Source organism: Ictalurus punctatus, chromosome 3, assembly GCF_001660625.3.
Source record: "Ictalurus punctatus breed USDA103 chromosome 3, Coco_2.0, whole genome shotgun sequence".
NCBI classification, from domain to species: Eukaryota; Metazoa; Chordata; class Actinopteri; order Siluriformes; family Ictaluridae; genus Ictalurus; species Ictalurus punctatus.
In genome coordinates, this window is record NC_030418.2 from 21,648,549 (window position 1) to 21,673,189 (window position 24,641).

Sequence of the window (24,641 nt, forward strand, 5' to 3'; positions counted from 1 at the left end):
GTCTTGCTAAATATATTAAGGCTGAGTTTTGATGAGTTTGAACAGTTGTCAAACCTTTTTTTTTTTTTTTTTACATATTAAATGAAAATATAGAGGTAGTAGTAGTAGAAGTAGTAGGAGAAAGACCTCATGACCATTGTAACTGGCACCTCCCCACTTTCTTGCAGACTTGCACAATATCTAAGTACCTTGTTTACAAGTTTGTTTACACTTACACTCCCTCCTTCCTAATATATTTCCATTAGCATCTCTTTTGTTTTCCACTGTGCTATCTTATTCTATCTATCTATCTATCTATCTATCTATCTATCTATCTATCTATCTATCTATCTATCTATCTATCTATCTAGATAGTTTTGTGGAATGCTTGCACACTTCATAAAATGATAAAATAAGCCTTTTCTATGGCTGTGGATTAGTATTTGTCCACATTTTAGATTGTCAGCCCAATAAATTCATTTGGTTTAAACTGGCTACCCCATCCTAAAAGGTCTGACTACAGCAGTGGACATAGCTACTTATCACTAGTGACAGTGTCTGATATATATATATATATATATATATATATATATATATATATATATATATATATATATATATATATATATATATAAATAATAGTGTAATATAAAATCTTGAGTAGCATGAAAAAGATTTTACCATCCTACATAAAAAAGGTAAAACATTACTTTAGCTTTTTGAGGTAATTAAATTATTGAATTGGTTGGATTTGCTATATATTCATTGCAGGCCCTAGTCAATAAGTAAAGTAATTCAGTAGTTAGCAGATGTATAAAATCATAAATCACAATTTTTAGCACAGATTGGTTGATACTCTCATCTCTTTCAGAATGAACTTGCACATCAAGCCTGTCAACTTCAACTTCCATCTAACTGATCATCATGGCTCAATCAGAAGCAATGCCTGGCATCAAAGCCCTACCCGTCCATTTACTGCTGAATCTAAATGGCGTTTCAGGCCAAGTGTGGCACATCAATCATCATAACCACTCACAATAAAACTGCTCTCACAACTGAACCAGGTTCTTAAATGTAATGCATGAGCCAGTACTACACAAATGGTGGCAAACCAGCAACAAAACTCATGAAAACTACAAGAAAATAATAATTACATTTATGATTAAGTAATTTAAGAGAGAATAAAATCCTGATGTATCTTTGAGGAGGCATTATACATCAAGGATAATTCAGGGTAAAAAAAAAAACAAAACAAAAACAAAACCCCACTGTTACAAGAAAGTGCAGTTGCATAGTCTACGTGATGAAAGTGCACTTACAGTATGGACAGAGCTTAAAATAGATCCATGTACAACTACCCTCTTGAGCTCTAGAAGTTAAATTATATATAATAGCCTCATGGACACAATTCTTCCGTCTATATTTTAGCAAACCGATGTGTCAGGCACAGAAAGCCACAAAGAGCCATAACTGAAGTGTGGAAATAGTTACAATGAGTCAACAAGTCAATATTTATATGTCAGTAGATGAGTGGTAAATAATAAGGAAGTCTATTTCACACTGAAGTTGCTATTCATTTATACCTTGCCAACCTCTTGTTTAATCTATGATAATGGAAATCAGGTATTTCACAGGCACCACTCTGAATTAAGAAGGTAAAATTGAGCTTTTTTTTGGGAAGTAATTCAATAATACAATTTGTTGAATTTACTGAACATTCACTGCAACCCTAGTCAGTTAGTAAGTTGATTTAGTAGGTAGTGTTATGAGGCAGAAGCAGATGCAATTGCAGGTAAACAGCAGCTTTATTGACGACACAGGCAGACAATTCCCAAACAAAAGGCGTAAACATAATCAATATAACAGGCAGAGGTCAAGCAATTAGCAAACAACATGAACTAGGCAAGGCTAAAGCAAAATGTGAAACACAAAACAAGATCTTTGACCAGTAAGACTATGGCAATATAACACGTGGTAATGATTTGAGATTACCACAGAGGGTATACTTGAAAAGGAAATGATAGTCCTTATATACTGTGGTCTGTAATTGTGAACAGGTGTGTGTAATCAGTAAGATGGTGAACCTGAAAGTGACATTCTCTGTTGGTGCTGGGTGTTGTAGTCTGTAGTGGCCATGTTTGTAGGCAATATGCAGTGCATCTGAAAAGTATTCACAGTGCTTCACTTTTTCCACATTTTTTTATGTTACAGCCTTATTCCAAAATGGATTAAATTAATTATTTTCCTCAAAATTCTACATGAAAGAAGTTTGTTTGAAATCTTTGCAAATTTATTAAAAATAAAAAACAAAAAAGCACATGTACATAAGTATTCACAGCCTTTGCTCAATACTTTGTTGAAGCACCTTTGGCACCAATTACAGCCTCAAGTCTTTTTGAGTATGATGCTACAAGCATGGCACACCTATTTTTGGGCAGTTTCTCCCATTCTTCTTTGCAGAACCTCTCAAGCTCCATCAGGTTGGATGGGGAGCGTCAGGGCACAGCCATTTTCAGATCTCTCCAGAGATGTTTAATCGGGTTCAAGTCTGGGCTCTGGCTGGGCCACTCAAGGACATTCACAGAATTGTCCTGTAGCCACTCCTTTGATATCTTGGCTGTGTGCTTAGGGTCGTAGTCCTGTTGGAAGATGAACCTTCACCCCAGTCTGAGGTCCAGAGCGCTCTGGAGCAGGTTTTCATCAAGGATGTCTCTGTACATTGCTGCATTCATCTTTCCCTAGATCCTGAGTAGTCTCCCAGTTCCTGACGCTAAAAAACAACCCCACAGCATGATGCTACCACCATCATGCTTCACTGTAGGGATGGTATTGTCCAGGTGATGAGTGGTGCCTTGTTTCCTCCAGACATGACGCTTGCCATTCAGGCCAAAGAGTTCAATCTTTGTTTCATCAGATGAGAGAATTTTGTTTCTCACAGTGTGAGAGTCCTTCAGGTGCCTTTTGGCAAACTCCAGGCAGGCTGTCATGTGCCTTTTATTGAGGAGTGGCTTCCATCTGGCCACTCTACCATACAGGCCTGATTGGTGGAGTGCTGCAGAGATGGTTGTTCTTCTGGAAGGTTCTCCTCTCTCCACAGAGACACGCTGGAGCTCTGTCAGAGTGACCATTGGGCTTTTGGTCACCTCCCTGACTAAGGCCCTTCTCCTCCGGGCGCTCAGTTTGGCCGGGCGGCCAGCTCTAGGAAGAGTCCTGCTGGTTCCAGACCTCTTACATTTATGGATGATGGAGGCCACTGTGCTTATTGGGACCTTCAATGCTGCAGAAATGTTTCTGTACCGTTCCCCAGATCTGTGCTACGATACAATCCTGTCTCGTAGGTCTACAGACAATTCCATGGACTTCATGGCTTGGTTTGTGCTCTGACATGCATTGTTAACTGTGGGACCTTATATAGACAGGTGTGTGCCTTTCCAAATCATGTCCAATCAACTGAATTTACCACAGGTGGACTCCAATCAAGTTGTAGAAACATCTCAAGGATGATCAGTGGAAACAGGATGCACCTGAGCTCAATTTTGAGTGTCATGGCAAAGGCTGTGAACACTTATGAACATTTTTTTTTTTTTAAATAAATTTGCAATAATTTCAAACAAACTTTTTTCACAATGTCATTATGGGGTATCGTTTAAAGAATTTTGGGGAAAATAATGAATTTAATCCATTTTGGAATAAGGCTGTAACATAACAAAATGTGGAAAAAGTGAAGCGCTGTGAATACTTTCCGGATGCACTGTAGTATTCTGGGAAGTGAAGTTGAATGCCGTTGACATGACAGTTACTAATTTTTAAAATAGATCCATGTACAACTACCCTCTTGAACTCTAGAGGCTAAATTATATCCAGTAGCCTCATGGTCACAATACTGTACTTCAGTCTGCATCTTAGTAAACCAGTGTGCCAGGAACAGAAACAAATGAGTGGTAGATAATAAGGAAGTCTACTTTACATTGAAGTTGCTATTCATTCATACCTTCCAAACCGCATGTTTAATCTATGGTCATGAAAGTCAGGTATTTTTTTACTAGTGACTCTGTGACGCAGAGTTTTAATGTAGACATGGGATCATAAATCGTGATAAAACCATACATTGTGTGGTTACTGGTGACTATGTAGAGTATGTGATCAGGGCTCAGCAGAGTGTAGTTTGCTCTGTGATTTCTTCTGATTATCACTCACTCATCTCACTCATCTTCATCCACTTTATCCTTTCTCAGGGTCACGGGGAAACCTGTAGCCTATCCCAGGAAGCATCGGGCACAAGGCAGGGTTCACCCTGGACAGGGTGCCAATCCATCGCAGGGCAGACAATCACATACACATTCACACATCCATTCATACACTACGGACACTTTTGACATGCCAATGTCTTTGGACTTCGGGAGGAAACCGGAGTACCCGGAGGAAACCCCCGCAGCACGAGGCGAACATGCAAACGAATCAAACCCCAACCCTGGTGGTGTGAGGCAAACGTGCTAACCACTAAGCCACCGTGCGCCCTTCTTCTGATTATCATGACTTATAATGACACATTAACCATTCTGTTTTGCATCAAACGGGAAGGTGGATGTAAATGAAACTCAGTAGACAGTTACTACAAAATCAGGCTGGATACTTCCCTGAAAGGCTAATATTCACCAAATTATATTCATCAAAGGCACTGTGGTGCCTTGGTTAATAGTGTCATTATGAAATACAGGTATAATCCTAGCGACCATATATGCAAGCTAAATAAAAATCAACTGGCAACTGTAAACTGGGCTTGTGATACTCAGAGAGGCTCAGCTGTTATGATGCCACCTGAAATTAGATCACTTCTCTCTGTCATTAGGGAACCAGCTGGGGAAGAAATGGAATGGAATTTCAAATCAGACTCTTCAGCCCTTAAGAGAAAGACAGGGATAAGGTTCTATAATGAGCTATTGTGTGGGAATTTACATGCTACTGATATATATTTTTATTATATTGTAAGGAAAACAAACTTCATTCTAATAACAATGGTAATGAAGCACATGTGAAAAGCATCTCAGAATCAGACTTACTCCAGAGCATTTACATAAAAAACAGAAATATATATATATATATATATATATATATATATATATATATATATATATATATATATATATATATAAACACACATGTGTGCGTGCAGGAATTAACACCCATATTTGACACATTTGGTGGAATTGATGGCTGTTCTTACCCTGCTCCTGTTCCCATAATATGATTTGCATAGCTTCCAGTCCAGTAAGTGTACATGTGAGAGTCTTTCTTTTATTGATATTACGATTGGGGTATTTGGTGTAATAATTAATTAGCTTTATGGTGTGACAGAGAGGAACTCAAAGTGTTTGGATATCACATCAGAGCAAAACCCACCTATCAGCAGTCACTGAAATTCCTTACAATATATCTGAATAATTCCAAATAATATAATTCCAAATAATATAAATATCCATAATAATTTTACCTGTAAATGTTCTGGCAATTAACTTGGACAGAGTTATGTATAAACTTGGACCAAAATCAAAATCTGACAATTTGCCAAAAAAAACAACAAAAACAACAACAACAAAAATAAACAACAAAACAATGCTCTTGTAGACTTAAGTAAGAAACAAAAAAGTGGGACCATCACTATTTTTACGATTTTTATAGTATGTAGTGGGTAAACCAATGTCAGCTGAAATACAGTGGATATAAAAGTCTACACACCCCTGTTAAGTTTTTTGTGATGGAAAAAAAATTAAATAAAGATAAATCATGTCTGATATTTTTTCACTTTTGATGTGATATAGAAACGTTTGAGGAAAAAAGAAAAAACGTACAATAATCTGGTTGCACACGTGTGCACATACCTCTTAACTACTACTTTGAGCAGAGTCTACTAACTTAGCACATTGTGATTTAGCAAATTTATTCCACTCTTATTTGCAAAAAAGTTCCAGATCTAAAAAATTCCTTTGTTGCCTTGGATTTGGATTGGGTCATTATCATGCTGGAAAGTGAATTTTTTGTTCATTGTTCTTCAACAGAGGCCTGCAGGTTTTGTGCCAATCTATCTTGAGTAGAGCCCCAGTCCCAGCTGAAGTAAAGAAGTCCCATAGAATGATGCTTCACTATGGATATGGTGTTTTGTTGTAGTATGGTCTTATCAGAATACATTTTGCCACGTGGTTTGGCATGGTTTGGGCTTTTTTTTTTTTTTTTTTTCCCCCCGAAAGATTTTCGGTTTAACCACCCTACCCCATAAGTCAAACAGATTAAGAATATGAGAGATTGTTGTCAAATGTAGGGAGTGACCAATACTTGCCAGATATTCCTGCAGCTCCTTTAATAGCCTCCCTGTATAGCCTTATATAGGATTCTGTATTTGGGGTTAATCATAATCACTTCACTGATGCCAGGTCTTTCATAATTACATTTGAACCTGAGCTTGAATGTGTTTGGATAATTCTGAGCACAGTCACCTGTCCCATTACAAAAGGGTGTACACAAATGTGCAACCAGGATATTGTACGTTTTTCTCTTTCCCCTAAAAACTTTTGTATTTGTTTTGCCTAAAATATTGTTGCCTGCTATATACTGGAATCTGAAATGGTTTATCTTGGTTTCCTTCTTTTATTCCTTTTTACATCACAAAACCCTATAATTTTAACAGGGCTGTGTAAACTTTTTATATCCACTGTAAGCATGTTCAAATGATTTAAACAGGTGTCCTCAACCTTAGTTTGGCCAGTGAGCCAATTTTATAGGCCCAAAATTCTCTGGACTGGGGGTCTGGTGTAAAATGGGCTTAAGAGGAGCTCCAAATTGAATGACATGTCTAATGGGATTTTAATAATAATATGACAATTTATAATATTTTTTTATATAATAGTCCATAAATCAAGTATATGTCCATCAAACTGCAATATGCTGTAAATACTGGTATTGGAAGAACTCTTCTTTGACACCATTCGCATCTCAGACGACCCCGAGATTGAAAATATATTTAGAGATTGAAAATCTATTTAGAGTTTTGAATAAATGGTACAAATCAATCTCTGCTAATTATTTTCAATGTTAAATGACTTCTATGATCAATGGTATAACACACTGTATCGTGCAGTGACACTGAAGCAGTGTGACCTTTAGTAGTGAAAGGTTTCATCTCTGGGGAAAGGTCTGCTGGAATAGCATTCCCCAAAGGAGCTGCTCCAATTCCCCTGATTGATGCCCATGGTTAATAAAGCATGAGGAGGAGGATGGTCATCTTTATTTAATGGCCATGGTGTTCTTTCATTTGCCTGCCACTAAAAGCAGATCTGCCCTGATTTACAGTTCTGCGAGTCACAGTAATGAAGACATTAGCATAAATGGACAGTGTCTTTAGACTTGATGAAATTCTGTCATCAGCTGCCATATCCTTTCATGACTGCAGTCCTCAGCATGGGAACATTGCATAATGCTGCTTATTTAAAATTATTATCCACATTAGAAAGTCAATGCTGTGCTCTATCCATTAGTCAAATTATTAAACTTACGCATTTCCCCCCCTTGTAAATATTAATGCACAGTTACTTTGGTATTTGATGAATTTAAAAAATAGAAAAATAAGAAATTGTGGCATGGGCAAAAATTTGGTCAAATACTTAACTAAGTCAATACTTAGTAATAATCCCTTTGGCAGATATCACAGCTTGCACATGCTTTTTGTAACCAGCTAGGAGTCTTTTTTATTCTTGTTTAATGGATTTTCACACACTTTTACATGCAGAACATTTATTTTCTAGAGATATACTTGGGCCATCTTGCATGCATGGAATGCTTGTATTTCCTGTATTTCATTAAGTAATTCATGGTGGATTTTGAGATATGTTTTGGATCATTGTACTGTTGTAGAAGCCAATCTCTGTTCAGCTTAATTTTCTTGACTGACGATGTAACATTTGCGTCCCAAATTTGCTGGTATTTACTGGAATCCATTCTTCCATCTACAGCACTTGTTTTCCAAGTGTTCCAGCATTTTACATATTGTTTTGCATACTTCAGATGTTCACTTTTGTGATGAGGTCACAGGTAAGGTTACCTTCTGATCATGTTTGTGCAAGCAATGCTGCAGCATAGAACAGTGCACCACCACTCCTGTGTCAGCTAAACCTTTCTGCAGGTCCTTAGTGTCAAATGGGGCTTTTGCTTTGCATTTCGGGCCAGCAGACCAGCATAACATTTTTCTTGGTCTTCCAGATCTTGCTTTGACTTCCACAGTTCCCCTTAACTGCCATTTCTTAATGACATTTTGTACAGTGGAAACTGTGAGCTGGAAGCACTGTAATATCTTTTTTATAGCTTCCCTCTGCTTTGTAGGCATTAATTAGCTTTATTTTCATATCCCGAATCAGCTGCTTAGAGTAACCCATGGTTATTGGGTGTTAGCACATAATTTGTATGCTCTAGAATTTATTAATATGACAATTCTTGACCTGAATAACAAGTCCTAATGTGTCAATTAAGGCCTACCGAGTTATATTTACTCATTTAACAGTCACTTTTATCCAAAGCGACTTACAAATGAGGAAATACAAGCAAAGCAATATGTCAAGTGGAGAACAATACAAGTAGTGCTACGATACAATGGTGGGGGGTGCTTGGTTGGGGGTTTGTTAAATGTTCATGAAAGTTGTTGGTCTTCAGCCATTTTTTGTTGATAGAGACAGATTTATGGATTGAGGTTGGAAGTTCATTCCACCACTGAGGGACAGCCCGTTTGAAGGTTCTGGAAAGGGAGCTCGTGCCTCATTGAGTAGGCACTACCAGGTGTTGGTAGTTAACTGATCGCAGGCTGCGCAAGGCACCAAGGCCTTGAATTAGATGCGGGCAGTTACAGGAAGCCAGTGGAGGGAGATGAAGGGGAGTGTGACATAGGTTCTTTTGGGCTGGTTTAAAACAAGGCATGCTGCTGCATTATGAATCATCTGAATGGTTTTGATGGAGCTAGATGGGAGTAGTGCATTGTAATAGTCCAGTTTTTAGATAACAAGAGCCTGGATTACTACCTGTGTAATTTGTTCAGTGAAATTGGGTATGATTTTCTTGTTGTTGTACAGAATGAACCTGCAGGATTGTGCAGATGTTGAAATGTGGTCTGTAAAGGTCAAGTTGTCATTGAAAGTCACACCAAGGTTTCTGGCTGTCCTGGTTGGCTTGACTGTGGTTGAACTAAGCTGTACGGTGAAGTTGTGGTTGACTGAGGGGCAGGCAGGGATGACGAGAAGCTCCATTTTTGCCAAGCTGAGATTAAGGTGGCATTCCTTCATCCAGTTTGAGATGTCAGACAGGCAGATGTCAGACAGAGATGTCAGAGATGCATGCTGAGACAGACGGATCATCAGGCTGGAAGGACAAATAGAACTGGGTGTCATCAGCATAGAAGTGATATGAGAAGTCATGAGACTAGCCCAAGAGATGTAGTATAAATAGAAAAGAGCAGTGGACCCAGAACTGAACCTTGGGGAGCCCCAGTTGTGAGTTGCTGAGTTTCAGAAATCCCTCCCCTCCACAATACATTGAAGGATCTGTCTGAGAAATAGGATTCCACCCAGTGCAGAGCTATTCCAGTGATGCCTAGGCTAGAGAGAGTTGACAGAAGGATCTGATTATTCACTGTATCAAAGGAAGCAGAGAGGTCGAGTAGGATGAGGACAGATGATCTTGAGGTTGATCTTGCTAGTTGTAAAGCTTCAGTGATGGAAAGTAGAGCAGTCTCCGTGGAGTGACTGCTTTTGAAACAAGACTGCTTGGTGTCCAGTAGGTTGTTTTATGTGAGGAAATTGGAGAATTGAATAAAAACAGCTCTATCAAGAGTTTTGGACAGAAAAGGGAGGATGGAGACATGTCTGTAGTTGTCAACAGCAGCAGGGTTAAGTGTTGTTTTTTAAGCAGCGGGGTAACCTGGGTCTGCATAAATGTGGTAGGGAGTGTGTCGGTGGAGAGGGATGTGTTAAAGATGTGTGTGAATGCAGGTAGTAGCATGGGAGAGATGGACTGAAAAAGGTGTGAAGGGATAGGGTCTAGAGAAGTTGCAGTATGGATAGAGAGGAGGAGTTTTGAGACATCTGTCTCTGAGAGAGGGGAGAAGGAGGACAGTTGAGAGTTAATTATGAGAATTCTCAGGCAACTGGATGGGTGTCCAAACTTTTGCACATTCCACAATTAATAATTAATTTTTTCCCTTTTTTTTTTTTTTTTTTTTTAAAGTTAATCAAATAGAAAGTAACTGTAAATTTACAATAACATTTGTAGATAATGTTTTTCTTTTTCAAATAGATTGCTGCAGTAGTTGTGTTTACTTCTGTTCACTTAAAAATCGACAAAATATGTCATTTAGATGTGGTGGCCAGATGTTTGCATGCAACTATTCAGTTCTGCTCAAGGCAATGTGTACTGAGAACTTTAGCTTTCATTTCAAACTTCTGGCACATTCAAATGATGCTACAACAGAAATAGTAATGTTGTTCTGAGACCACTCTATAAGTACAATGTCAATGATTTCCCACTTCAATTATGAAATGTTCTCTTACCAGATGAGAGCTCTCTTGAGACTTTAGAAAAGCCAAGCTTGAAATCAAGAGCACTTCACACTTTGCAAAATCGAATCCCTTGATAGAAACAAGTAAGAAACATGTTAGTGAACAGACTGTTCATTCATTACACCTAATACTCATTTAGTGTGAAAGAAATGAATTATCTCTCTCCAGTGCTATTTCATCAAAACTGATCTTGTCCGTGAGGCTGGATGCTGTGTTCGGCTGTTTAACACGTCAGCATCCCCCAGGAACAATTTACTATGTGCAGCAGACTGTTCTGATTTCTACGTGCATAATGTCCATGCTGTTTAGACTGTGACCGTTTTTTAGGTTCCTCTGCCTCACTGCAAGACAGAACTGCTGACTCAGATTTAAGAAAGTCTGATAACCAGTGTCTGATTAGGTCTGTCCACAAATTAGCATTAATTACCCCAAAACAAACAGTGATAATAATGACAGATAACCACAGTAATCTGTTATTAGACTATAGTCTATTACATTACCTATTTATGCATCCATTTATCTTGTACAGATATTTTCCTCTACTTTTTATGAAGAAGTTACACAAGTGTGTGAACTCTACTTGTGTTTCACATGCGTTATGTTCCGTCCAATAAATATAAGCTTAAAGAAAGAAAAAAAGGGAATAAAAATAATAAAAATTTTGATCTATTTTGCCTCTTCCTCCAAATTACTAAAGCTTATCTCCATTATGGTCCAAACTCAAACCTCCTGGTTATGTGAAAAACAACACAAAATTAAAGCACTCTTCCAAATTTTTGACACTTTTCCAAAATGTAGTATTACCCCACTTCTAACCCCATGCTATGGTTTAATATTGTTAAATATTGGTAGTTGCCAATCTTAACACAGCAGACACAGCATCAATGTGAGATGGTTTAAATACTGCTAAATGATTATCTTCCTAAAATACAGCAATCCATTCAACACTGGCACACAAATGTTTTACATTAAACAAAATTAGCTTGTTATAAAAGTAGATTATATTAGCATAGTCTCTCATAGTTATCTAATCAAAAAAGGCATGACCTTCAATTTTTAGCTCAGTGATTTTTTATAAATGAAAGAATGGCTCCATACAAAAGGGTTTATAAGTGGAAAAGAGATTATAGTGAGCATCAGAAATCTCACAAAACTAACTTTTTGGGTGTGAAAGAAAGTGGCCCTTCAGGGAGTTCTCACAAGGACACCTTCTTAAGTCTCTTAGTCTCTTCTTTTGACATCCACTCTCTATCCACCAAGGCCATTTAAAAAATCATTGCTTTTCTAGTCATGTAAAATGTACTTCAAGTTCTACTGCCATGAGATGAGTTTACGCTTGATTTAACAAGCTTGTCATACTGAAACTTGTCACACTGACACTGAAAACACCATTCCCATGTTTCTTCTCTCTTAAATACACATAACTTGACATTACAAACTGCACTATATGATCTGCCTCATACAATTTGAATATACATGAAAACACAATGGCACAATTTTAAGAGGGAAAGGAATAAATGGAAGTTGTTACATTATCCAATGTATTTCTGTTTGCGCTATGTGCCATTTGTGTGTCTATGTTGGTGGTGGGATGGGTTTCTTTTGTCTCCTCCCCCTTCTATAGGCCCCGCCTACTGTATGCGTCATGTTCCGGCTTGCTAGTAGATGATCACGTCTTGTCCACGCCTGCTCCAGCCTTGTGCAACAGGATTTGTTGCCTGCATGTTTCCGGAAGTGTACTTAAGCCTCGTCAGTCTCCACCCCAGGGCAGATCATTGCCATTGCTTTGTGTATAGAGAGAAGTGCTTTTCGCCTGTGTATGACCTTATGCCTGATTTGACTTTGTTTATGCTCTGCCCCATTACGATTCGTGTGATACACTTGTGTATACGTGTATATATTATTTTGTTAATTAACACACTAATAGTCACCTGTGTAAATAGTGCACGGTTAAGAGTGGTTTGTAGGAAGTCAGCGCCATTTGTGTTGATTCTTCTTTTCTCCTGGTTTTGGGTTAGCTAAGGAGTGAGGGAAGACAATTTTGTTTTCTTTTCTTGTAGTTTAGTTAGTTTTCTTTTGGTAAGGTTAGAGGGTATTTTTGTTTATTATTTTGGCCTGGCCGGCTTCTGAAGAGTGAAACCACTGTGGTCCACAAAGGTGCCACAAAGGTGCCGGCTTCTGAAGAGTGAAACCACAAAGGTGCTCCGGAGAATAAAACAAAGCAAACGCAATCTTGGTCTCGCCAACCCTTTTCTTTTTTTTTTTTTATTGTATGTTGCGGCCACTCCGGTTTCCTCCTCCAGTCCAAAGACATGTATGGTAGGCTGATTGACGTGTCTAAAGTGTCCGTAGTGTATGAATGGGTGTGTGAGTGTGTATGTGATTGTGCCCTGCATTGGTTTTCACCCTGTCCAGGGTGTATCCCGCCTCGTCCCCGATGCTCCCTGGGATAGGCTTCAGGTTCCCCGTGACCCTGAAAAGGAGTAAGCGGTAGAAGCGGTTGCGGCCCAACCTAGACCAGGTCGTAACAAAGTGTAATGTAATAATGTTTGCAAACTATTTATTTGTGAGGGAAAGAGCAGATTTAAATTCATAGAAATGCTACAGGCATAGAATCAAGCAACAGTCAGACTCCTTTCATTACTTAACAAAAGCATAATAGAGTATAACATGCTGATGGCAATCCATAATCAGATACTGGGTTTAAATAGGAAACAAACCGAATGCCAGCCTTTTGAACAGCTGTTGTCAGAGTCTTAACATTTTGATCTACTCAATATCTCTTCTTCACACTTAAAGGTAGAAATGTATACAGTATGGACATGACCGTTAAAGTCCCCTCTGAAACTACTGGAAAGACAAGGCCAATTCATTTATTTTTGCTGTAGACTGAAGACATTTGGCTTTGAGATTTAAAAAAAAAAAGGTGATTATGGATTATGGTAGACGTGTTAAACAATGTAGAACATGGCACATTTTGTATCTTACCACCCATTTTTAGGTGAGCATAAATACTGGAACATGTGACTGACAGGTGTTTCTTGTTACTAAGGTGTGTCCGATTAAATTGATTGTTTAAACAATAAATAGCTCTGAACATCTGCTCTTGGTTTTAGCCTTCAGTTTCACATGTGAAGACTCCTTTTGTTGTTAAAAAGGATAATCCAACATGAAGATCAGGGAGATGTCTATGGGAGAAAGCAAGCCGTTTTGAAGCTGACAAAAGAGGTAAGAACTTTGCACAAACACTGGGCATAGCCAATACAGCAATTTTGAGTGTTTTATGTTGTGTAATCCATCTAGATGTAAATATCAGTAAATAAAAGGTAAAATCCTAAACTCTTGTGTCATATCTTCTTTTGATCTCAAACCCAAATGCCTTTGGTGTATAGCACAAAAAAAAACAAAAAACAACTGAATTGGCCTTGGCATTTCAGTAGTTTCAGAAGGGACTGTATTCCAATGAGAATGGCTAAAGTAGCTCTCACTGATATTTTAAGCACTACAAATACACCTATAAACAGTACAGCTGGTATGATGCAAAACATTATTACCATTATAAACACATGTAGTACCCATAATTTTAAATAAGATGATCTGCTGTACATAAACATATTGTCTATAACTACTATTTATTCTATAAACACTATTCAACTGTAAACTCGTAGTTAAGTTTTATCTATAACAGTGTGTTTTAAGTAGTGATGGTGAAACAACATTTAATTTAAATTAAGTGGTCTTTTTTTTTTTTTTTTTTTTTTTTACAGCTGCAATGTCTTTTGGAAATTCAGTCCTAATTGCAGCCCTGATAGTGTCACATACAGGTTTGCGATAGCAAAAAGATCTGCTAAACAAATATCAATCAATAATATGCATGTCCATTACTAAATAATGTTAACACTAATAATAAAGAAGGTAAAAAGTAATTAAAAGGTGATCTTGATCAACCAACACAGCATAAATGACATTTTTCTCACTTTCTCTAATTTCTTAGCATGGACAAGACACACCTTGAGGAAAATTTGGAAGTGAACTTTGTAGATTCTAGAAAAGGGTAGAGTCCAAGGTAGAACACTTGGACGCATGTCCAAGGAAATGGCTTAAAGCAAATCTGAAGGTTAAAACGTATAGTGGCTTTTGGATTGGAGCAGATCACAGTGAACCTGTTACTGACCTGGAAATAGTGGATAAAACAACTTAGCAACCATAACTGGTCAAAGTTCATGACTACCATCAAGAAATTGACTTTTGAAGCTGTTTTTAAAACTGGAAACAAAAACAGAAACATGGCATTCACACAGATCTGCTTATATTATTACAGACATTGTCTCACATCTGTTTATATCTGCATATGGATATGAGAGGCACCATGAAGCCCTTTAACTTCAACTTTAAGTCATGTCACTTGTGCATAGTGCAGAGCTTCACTGAACACAGACCCCCATATTTATGTAAAACAGAAGATGAAAAGTGGCCATGGAGCCTGGCGATTGAACTTTACATGCATACATACAGCATAAAAGCGTTACTCTTCTAGCAATTTTATGATGTTTATATGATCAGTGGCTTGTGCTTGTGTCTGTCTTGATATATTGCTGTTATTAAGTTTTCATTTGTAATTGGAGTGGTTACACAGAAAGCATAGAGACACAAGTACCTAATAAACAAACTCCAGCCTGGGGATTGTGCTTTATATTGCACATCCAATCAAATATTCCTCTGGTCCTAGTCATGAAGCAACCACCATTCTAAGTTATGATCACTTATAAATGTGTTATAACAGCCAAGCAAACTGTGCACTGAAGCAGACTTAATAAATGTTAATAGACTTCTATTGTACAAGACTCATATGATTTAATATACTAGTCAAAACATATGAATATATTCTATCAATATCTGTGTCTCTGTGTGTGTGTGTGTGTGTGTGTGTGAGAGAGAGAGAGAGAGAGAGAGAGAGAGAGAGAGAGAGAGAGAGAGAGAGAGAAGTAACACTTACTTTTCCAGCCTTTTTTTGCCCCCGTACCAACTTTTTTGAGACGTGTTGCGGCCATCAAATTCAAAATTACCTCTTTTTTTTTTTTCTTAAAATGGTACATTTACTCAGTTTAAACATTTGCTATGATTTCTATGTTCTATTATGAATAATATGGGTTTATGAGATTTGAAAATCATTGCATTCTGTTTTATTTGACATTTTACACAGCATCCCAACTTTTTTGGAATTGGGGTTGTGTATAGAGTTGCAATCAAAATTATTCAACCCTTACTGCAAATCAGGTTTATTGTCCAAAATTATTTGACAATAAACCTGATTTGCAATGGGGGTTGAATAATTATGATTGCAACTGTATATAACTACTTTATCCTGGTCAGGGTCAGAGTATCACTGGCTATGAGGCAAGAATACACCAGGGCACCACACACATTCATACACACATTCACACCCAGGGGTAATTTAGAGTAGCCAGTCTACCTACTGGCATGTTTTTGGGAGGAGGGAGGAAAGCAGAGAACCCAGATGAAGCCTATGTGAACACAGGGGAAACAATAAACTCCACAGTCAGACAGTAACCCGAGTTAAAGATCACCAGGGACTTTGTGAGGAGGCAATGCTACCCACTATATCACCATGCCACCCATGGTTGTTTATGTTTAGTAGGCAATCTATACACACTCTATAGACTATTATCTTGTCCCTTTTTGGATAGTCCACATTATGGCTGTAAATAGGCAGATTAGATTAGATAGTTTGTGGTTTGGTCCTGTCAGTGTTACACGGGTCTTAGCATATGCTTTACATTATTTTCATATCACATCAAATCATTCATGCCCTGTGGATGGGGGCAGAGTCATCATGAAAGAGACCACACCCATCAGGATAGAAAGGTTTCATCATATGATACAGAATAAATTTATATTGATTTGCAGTGACTTGCCCCTCTAAGAGGACAAGAGGACCCAAACCATGCCAGCAAGATGCCTCCCAAAGCAGAACAGAGCTCCTGTTTGAAGCTGTTCTGGCTAGTCTATGTTGCCGTTAGGTGTGGTTGTGTGTGTGGTGCCTCTGATGGACTGGTGTTCTATCCATAGTGTATTCTTGCCTTGCAACCAGTGTTCCCAGGATGGGCTCCAGATCCTCAACAACCCTGACAAAGATGCAATTAATGAGAAGATGGTTTTATTAACACGTGGATATTGTTCCATGTTTATCCCATCGTGCTGCAAATGTCACATCAGCTCTAGCGAAAGGACAATCTCTCACCAATATTCATCACATCTAAGAAATTTGCAGCACTCTAATGCCCCTTACACATGCAGAGTTCAAGCCTGTTCCCAATTACCTGTGATTGACATGCTCCTAATTAACAAATAAATGAAGTACATCAATTCATTAATGATTCATCTACACCGAGTCAGAAACAATGCCCACTCTTCATGAAGCATATGTTAGATTATTGAATGAACAGATATAACATGAATTAGTCTGGTTATGACTAAGTTAATTTGACCCAAAGATGAGGGGATTAGTACTTATTGCTTACTTTTTTCAGATAAATATAATGAAGAGAAATAATGTTCAGACACTTTTTTTTCTAATTATTATTATTTAATATATACTATAAAACCAATAGTATGTGGGCACCTAATCATCACACTCATATGTATTTCTATTGCATATAGCCACTTCAAATGTAAACATTATATCTTTTGAGTGTGTATTTATAAATATGAACAGTAGTATATATTCATAAGCATAAACAGTGATATGTTTTCAAAAAAAAAATGCAGGTTCTAGGTATAGAGTAAATGCTGCAAAAACTTTTCTAGTGCAAATTGCACTTGGTGACATTATATAAAAGACATTAGTTGGGAACATTTCATGCAACAAGTATGGTGAAGGCAAAGGAGCTCCCTGCAGTTCTCAGGGACATCATTCTTAAACAATATTTGAATGGAAAAATAAATAAATAAATAAAGAGCCATAGCAAAGAGTAAAGACCTTAAACTTCACTGCCAGGACAACTGGATAATATGCAGGTTGAAATTTCATGGAGCCAAAAGTAATCATTCCTAGACATATGTGCCATGCAAGATTTCACAACTCTTACACTACTGATAAGGAAGGTAAGAAAGAGGCCAGTAGTCACTCAAAAAGAGTTGCAGGATAACCTGAAAGTAGCAGGAGCAACAGTTACACAGAGCACCATAAGTAATGAGCTGCACCACAACCATATCTGTCCTTACACCTCATGCAAAACATTTAGACAAATCAGAACTGTTTTTGAACAATACATCTTTGGTCAGACGAAACTAAAATTGAAATATTTGGTAATAATTCAGCTTGTCATGTTTGCAGAAAGAAGAGTTGTACATATAATCCCAAGAACACCATTCCATCAGTGAAGTATACAGGTGGGAGCATCATGATATGGGCTGCTTCTGTATAACCAGTCCTGGGGCATATGAATCATGAATGGAGATATGAATAGAGATATGTTGGAGATGAACATGAATGGAGATATGTTCGGGGACATATTAAAGGAAAATCTAATCTCGTTGGCCTAAAAAACAAATCTGGCAAGGAGATGGGCATTTTAATAAGACAACAACCCCAAACATACAGCCAAATAAACAGCCAAAAAGCTGAAGCCCTTGCATAGCTGAGGCTTAAAAACCATTGAAGATTAATGGTGGATTTTGAAATTGTGAGTCCATTAGAGGGCCCCTACTAACCTTGGGGAACTGAAGATGATTTGCCAAGTTAATGGGCAAATAAAATGATCAATTTTGAATACAAACATTGTTCATATTTATAAGTATGAAGTAAAAACACTGCTGTGTGTAAATTTGAAGTACAATGTATTAAATAACAAATACAAAGGTATCTGAAAACGTATTTCCCCACAACGTAAACCAGACGGAAAGGAATGGTGTGTACGTTCAACATTGTGTTTTTAGCAGTTCTTAGTGAGAACTGAATTCATTCACTGTAAAACATGACAGCCTCATTAAGTTATGTGAACTTACAGGTGCATCTCAAAAAATTTGGATATGGTGGTAAAGTTAATTTCTTTTTGTTTTGAATTAAATTACGGAAGAATATGAAATTCAAAAAGAATTAAATTCTTTTTTGAGAAGCACCTGTATTTCTTCTTTTGTCATGAAATGTTTGGATATTGAACTCAAGTTTTTAAGTTTTCACAAATTAAACTTAAAAGAATCAATTCAAGTTGAGTTCACTCACGTTTTTAAGGCAGCAGGTGAACTTTTGTTTGTAAGTCTAAGATGTAAATTGAAGGTGTTAGCTGAGATCTGGAGTTTCCCCATTATGTGCAGAATGATGTTATGTCATGGGTAAAGAGTGGAGCTCAATGCCTGTTTTCACACTACTCTGTGTTCTCTCAACACCTCTCTCCTCTCTCACACAAATCTCATTTACACTGCATACAGAAACAAAGAAAATGAGAGCTAAATTTAATAGATGTACTATACGCCACTAGATTAATTCATTGCTGGTGGGTTTGCCGAATTGCTGACAAAACATTCCTGAAGGAAGATTCTTCATATTCTTAGTTGTATTCAACTTATTATTCTTATAACTGAACAGTAAAAGGTTTACTAAATTCATAAAATAATCTGTGATTTGTGTGGTTCAAAGTCAGGCCATATTTGGGTTACCTGCATTTGGTATTTGGTTTAATGTCCTGGGAGTGGATTGTGACATTACTCAAATAAAAATGAGTAATGAGACTCTGAGCCCTTTAGATCTTAGGCACAGACAGCATTTCCAAAAGATTGGATGACATATTCTGTTCTATCACATCCGCCAGCCCCAGACACACACCTCCACCTGCCCCACTAGCTCTTCAAATGCCTTTAGTGCCCCGAGTGCCAGACTCTGTTTGGCACATCACAAATGAATGCTACTACTTGAATGTTAATACATCTTTAGAGTGCTGCACAAAAACAAAATGATTACTGGAATGTGTCTAATGACTAGTAATAGACTAGAATGGGATTTGGCTAATTGGTGTCAGATACAAGCTTAAGGGTTTTATTTTGGTTGGCTAAAACACTGTTCTTTTCTAAACAAAACTGAGGTAGGTGTAAATAAAGTTAGGTGACCAAGAATATGTTCTGCAATACATTATTAGTTGTATAGGAAGCTGTTGTCCCTACACAATTCAAATAATTTGTAAATGACTGAAAATGTTTAGAAGGACAGAAAATCTCTAGAAGAACTGCTAATATAGTGCATGGAGAGGGACACTACAAATTTATATTTAAAGTATGTTGAAACAGTTATTGTCCAACCTGACATATTGTTTACCTATGCTAACATATTTTTATGTTAATGTCACCATTTGGCTCCTGGGCTTTTCCATTGCTGTCTCTCCTTCCCTACCAAGACAACACACCTCCGGCTCCATGGTTTCCCCATAGGAGAATAGTGGGAGGTATTGGAGGGAGAGCAGAAGAAGAAGATGCTGTGACATTTCACCCGTGATGCTTTCCTGGAATGGATCACTGGAGTGCTGCCACAAACATGACAGCTACTGTCATGCTTGGTCTCTGTGACTTGTACAAGCCAGTAACTAAGCAGCACCTTTCTTCTCCCTGCTGTTTCTGTAGACTGTCTGAACAAGGTCTAGTCTCATAATCACTTCATAGTCTCATTTCTCCTCCTCCTTTTTGTCCTCTGAAACACACAGTGCACTCAGAGAGAAGTGAAGAAAAGGCAAAACAATTTGCTTTTTTATAAATTATTATACAGTACACTGTAGGTTTCTGCTGTAGAGAATTGGGTGCATAGTACAGGAGATATGATCTCAAATTTGCAGTACGTTCTGTTAGCCAGATGGTAATTTCTGGCAGTGAAATTAATGTGAAATCTGTAAGTGAAATCTAATTGTATTTCATTATGAAAATGTCACTATGCTGCATTGAGCACACTTGGTTCTTCAAAGGAATGAGATAAGCTGATATTATTGGATATCACAGCATCACACATAACCACACCTCTTGACAATGCAATCATTCAAACCCGACCCCGTTTACATTTGCGTCACTCAGCGCTACATTACCATCTGCAGCGATGGTCATGAACATACCAGTAATATACAGAAAATATGCTCAAATATACACAAAAATACAGCCAAATGTGTTCTTCATTATTCAAGACAATATCACAGCTTTGTTTATGGTGTCACATCCTCCACTGCTTAGTCATCTGGGCCCAGTTGTTCAAAAAGTTTAATCTGGATCAGAATGATCTGGATTTGAAAATCCCATGTTTTGCTATCCAGGATCAGGTAATCCATCTTACTCTACATTTGTGTCGTATTTCAAAGCAGCATTGGATTGTATCACCCTAATCTAAATACAAACCTTTCAAGATTACCAAATCCAGATCGCTAGTGCTCTAAATCAGACTACATATCACAATGTAGGCTACTGGCTATGTAAAGAACAACAGGTAGATTAGCCAGCATGGGGTCACTTTAAGTGTTTTTATTTGAAGAAACAGCAAACAGCACAATAAAAAATACAAACACCTCCTTCCTACAAACAAACAAATATACATTATTCGCATATATATTATGGACATTCTAAACATGTTTTAAATCATAAAAAGTCTAAATGTCCAATAGTTAACAAAATAAGAACGTTCAGAGTTCTTCATGTGTGGAAAGCAATAACAAATTATTAGAGAGTACTTTTGACTGGTTCATCTCTAATGCTTGTGTCACTGTAATTAATATACAGTGACAAATGACAGTTGAAATTAAATAAATTATTTTTGTTTGATATTGACAGCTGTTTGGCGGATTATTTATGGGGACAAAAGCTTTTTTCTTCTTTGGTGTACTGTAATGAAAGGCTTAATTGGTAGCCTAATGTATACTTTATCGGCATTATCACTGTAACGGTTTAAAAAATCAAGTGTAAAATATAAATAAATGTATATACTACATGATACAAACATTGTATTATTTGACCAGTTTTAAAGTTTTATTACATTTTGTTCCTGAAATCCTCCCTGAATCCATCCTTTTGATGGAATCAGGATAACCCTGATCTTTTGGATAACAGGTATCCCAATCCTACTAAAACGTTTTGAACAACACATACTGAAGGTTTGATCCAGATCAAAAGCAAGATTTGATTACACGATCTAATCTGATTTCAGAATCCTTTTTTTTTTTTTTTTTCCTTTTTAGATCCAATCTGATATCTGAAATTTGATCAGATTACTTCTGAACAATTCGGCCTTGAGGCTTATTTCACAGATTATTTTCAGTACTGTATATTAGCCCTTCTCTCAGTGCCTCCATTTTGTGATATTGCCTTCTTATTGTCTTGCATTGTATAGCATGTTAACTCTTGTTTCTTCTGTCTTCTTTTACTGTATGCTGTTAGCTTGGCCTTTTGTTTCTACTGTTCTTCCTTACTTGTAGTCACGTTATCTATCTTTCATTATCCTTGATGTTAGTCTAGCTGTTTGCTTAGCTATGGCCTACTTATTGTTTTGCGCTCTCTTGCCTTGGTATATATCCTTGGACTTGTTCTTAGATTAGATTAGCCTAGACTAGCTTAGACTTAAATTAGTTCGCTAGACCAGTTTTAATGTTATTTGGATATTTACCTTTATTTAGTATCATCCCAGTGTTCAGTAAACCCCCCAGCTTTAGTGTTTACTTCTGGTCTTGACTGATTCATTACAGATGATTTTGTCCACAAAACACTGATACAGCAGAGAGAACATTTTTACTGGAGCTACCAGTAAAACCAGCTACCAGGGAAATCAGTTTGAAGCAGATCTTACTCAACAGATTACTGCCACTATTACGCCAAGCCAACAACTGCCTGCAATACATCCCTCTAAATAACAGCCAGCCTCTAGGGAGTCCTCCCTATTGTTCCCAATGATTCCAAGATAGCTTAACCTGAGAAGTATGATGGCAACCCAGTAGCCTATAAAGGTTTCTTGGTACAATGTTCTGTGTACATCACCCCCATCCCTTCAAGATTTTCCAATGAATCTACTAAAACTGCTTTTTGGTCTTTCTTACTCTCATAACAAGCTAAAAAGGCACAGCCATCTGTGAATGACAAGAAGTGAAGGTATGATTCACTAAACTCTCTGGGCCATGTTACATCACTCCATGGAGGCAAGAGAAACTCTATAGACATACCCAGGGCAAAACCACAGTGGCAGACTATGCTGTTACATTCCACACATTAGCAGCTGAACGTGTATGGAACTCATAATAGCCTTTCATTGTGGGGTTACAAACTGAGCTAGCCTGCTATGATTATTCCTATTTTGTGACCAGCTCATCCCTTGAGCGTGCTTTGTGCATGTCGAGTTGAAGTTCACTGTTAGCACCTGAACCCCCAAGTACAAGCAGAAGGCAGTATTCTGTCATTTCTTTTTTCCTTCCAGGGTCAGATGTGTGCCGACAGTGAACTTTAGCTTGACATGCATAAAGCATGCTCTAGGGATGTGGTGAGAGAATCAGTAAATGCTAACACTACCACATCATTTAAAATCACAATAGTTTGTATTGGGGTGTTAACTCAATTATGCCAATGTTACAGGCATAATTGACTCAGGAGCTGCAGGCAGCTTTATCAATCAGCACCTGGTCCAATCACTTCACATCTGCACTCAGCTTTGCCACATGCTTCTCCAAGTACATGCAGCAGATGGATGTCCTTTGGGCTCATAGAGGTTCCAATAATAAAAAAAAAAGAAACAGACACTGTGGTACAAGTAGGACATGATTGCTATGAAACCATGACTACCACCTGATTACAGCAACCTGGTGGAGGTCTTTAGCAAGACCAAAACCAGAGAACTTCCTCCTCACTGTCCCTGATACTGTGCCATAGACCTCCTGCCAGTTATTTCACCCCCTTTCTCTTATGTTTACCTGTCTATTAAAGAAACTTCTGCTATTGAGGAATATATCACTATGCCCTATGGCACGAGTTAATTTGTCCATCAACTTTTGCTGCATCTTCATGCTTCTTTTTTGTGGAGAAGAAGGGTGGTGGTGTCTGACAATTCATAGACTCAGAAACTAGGTGAAGTCACAGTAAAGTTCTCTTACCCTATGCTTTAGCTTCCAGCTACACTGAACCAATGTCATAGAGAGGACTTTTCGAAAAAATTGGACCTGCATAGCGAATACAACCTCATTTGCTTTCATAAACGAAGGAAACAACTGGGAAACTGCCTTCTTTTACATGGTTAACCTATATGGTATATCTAATGCCTGTCATTTGTGAATGACTACCTCTATGGTATGCTTAATAAGTTGATAACTGTGTATATTGATGATATTTTAGTATACTCATCAAGTCTAGAAGAACATATCTGTCACATGGCAACCATTTTGATGAGGTTACTAGAGTATGTGAAGGCAGAAAAGTGGGAGTTCCCTCTAGCCATTTTCTCCTTCTTAGGGTATATCATTTCCCCTGAAGATATGCACATATTTGTGCGGTTGTGAGGGATTCTATTCAAGGGGTTGAATAATTTTGTCATTATAAGTTATATTTTCAGTTGAATTTGGGGAAACCACTTGAAACATTCGTTGTGTTGAACTATTTCAATTGCTTTTGTTTGATTTGGTCATTGCAAACAGCTGAAAGTCTGTACATTTTGACAATAAACCTGATTTGCAATGGGGGTTGAATAATTTTGATTGCAACTGTATATGTTCGTACTATTCACAGTAAGCACAATGAAGAATGTATGTGAATGGAAATTTTGAGCATAATCAAATTTATTCCAGACACAAGTAGCATTTCCTCTGAGCATTTCCTCTGCAGTGGCAAGGCTCCTGGCATTTTCACCTTTTTGCAAAAATGGGTAAGCACAGTTGTGTTTGATTTAGTAGGTGGAGAGAGCCCTCCTGAGTGCCATTCCTCTGATGTGATCACTTAATCTTTTCTGAGCTATGGCCCTTCTGTGTAACAGACATTTCTTAAAATACAGCTCCCATAACACTCTGCCAGTGTTGGGCATGACTTCTTTAATCAATTCTTATATTGTTTACA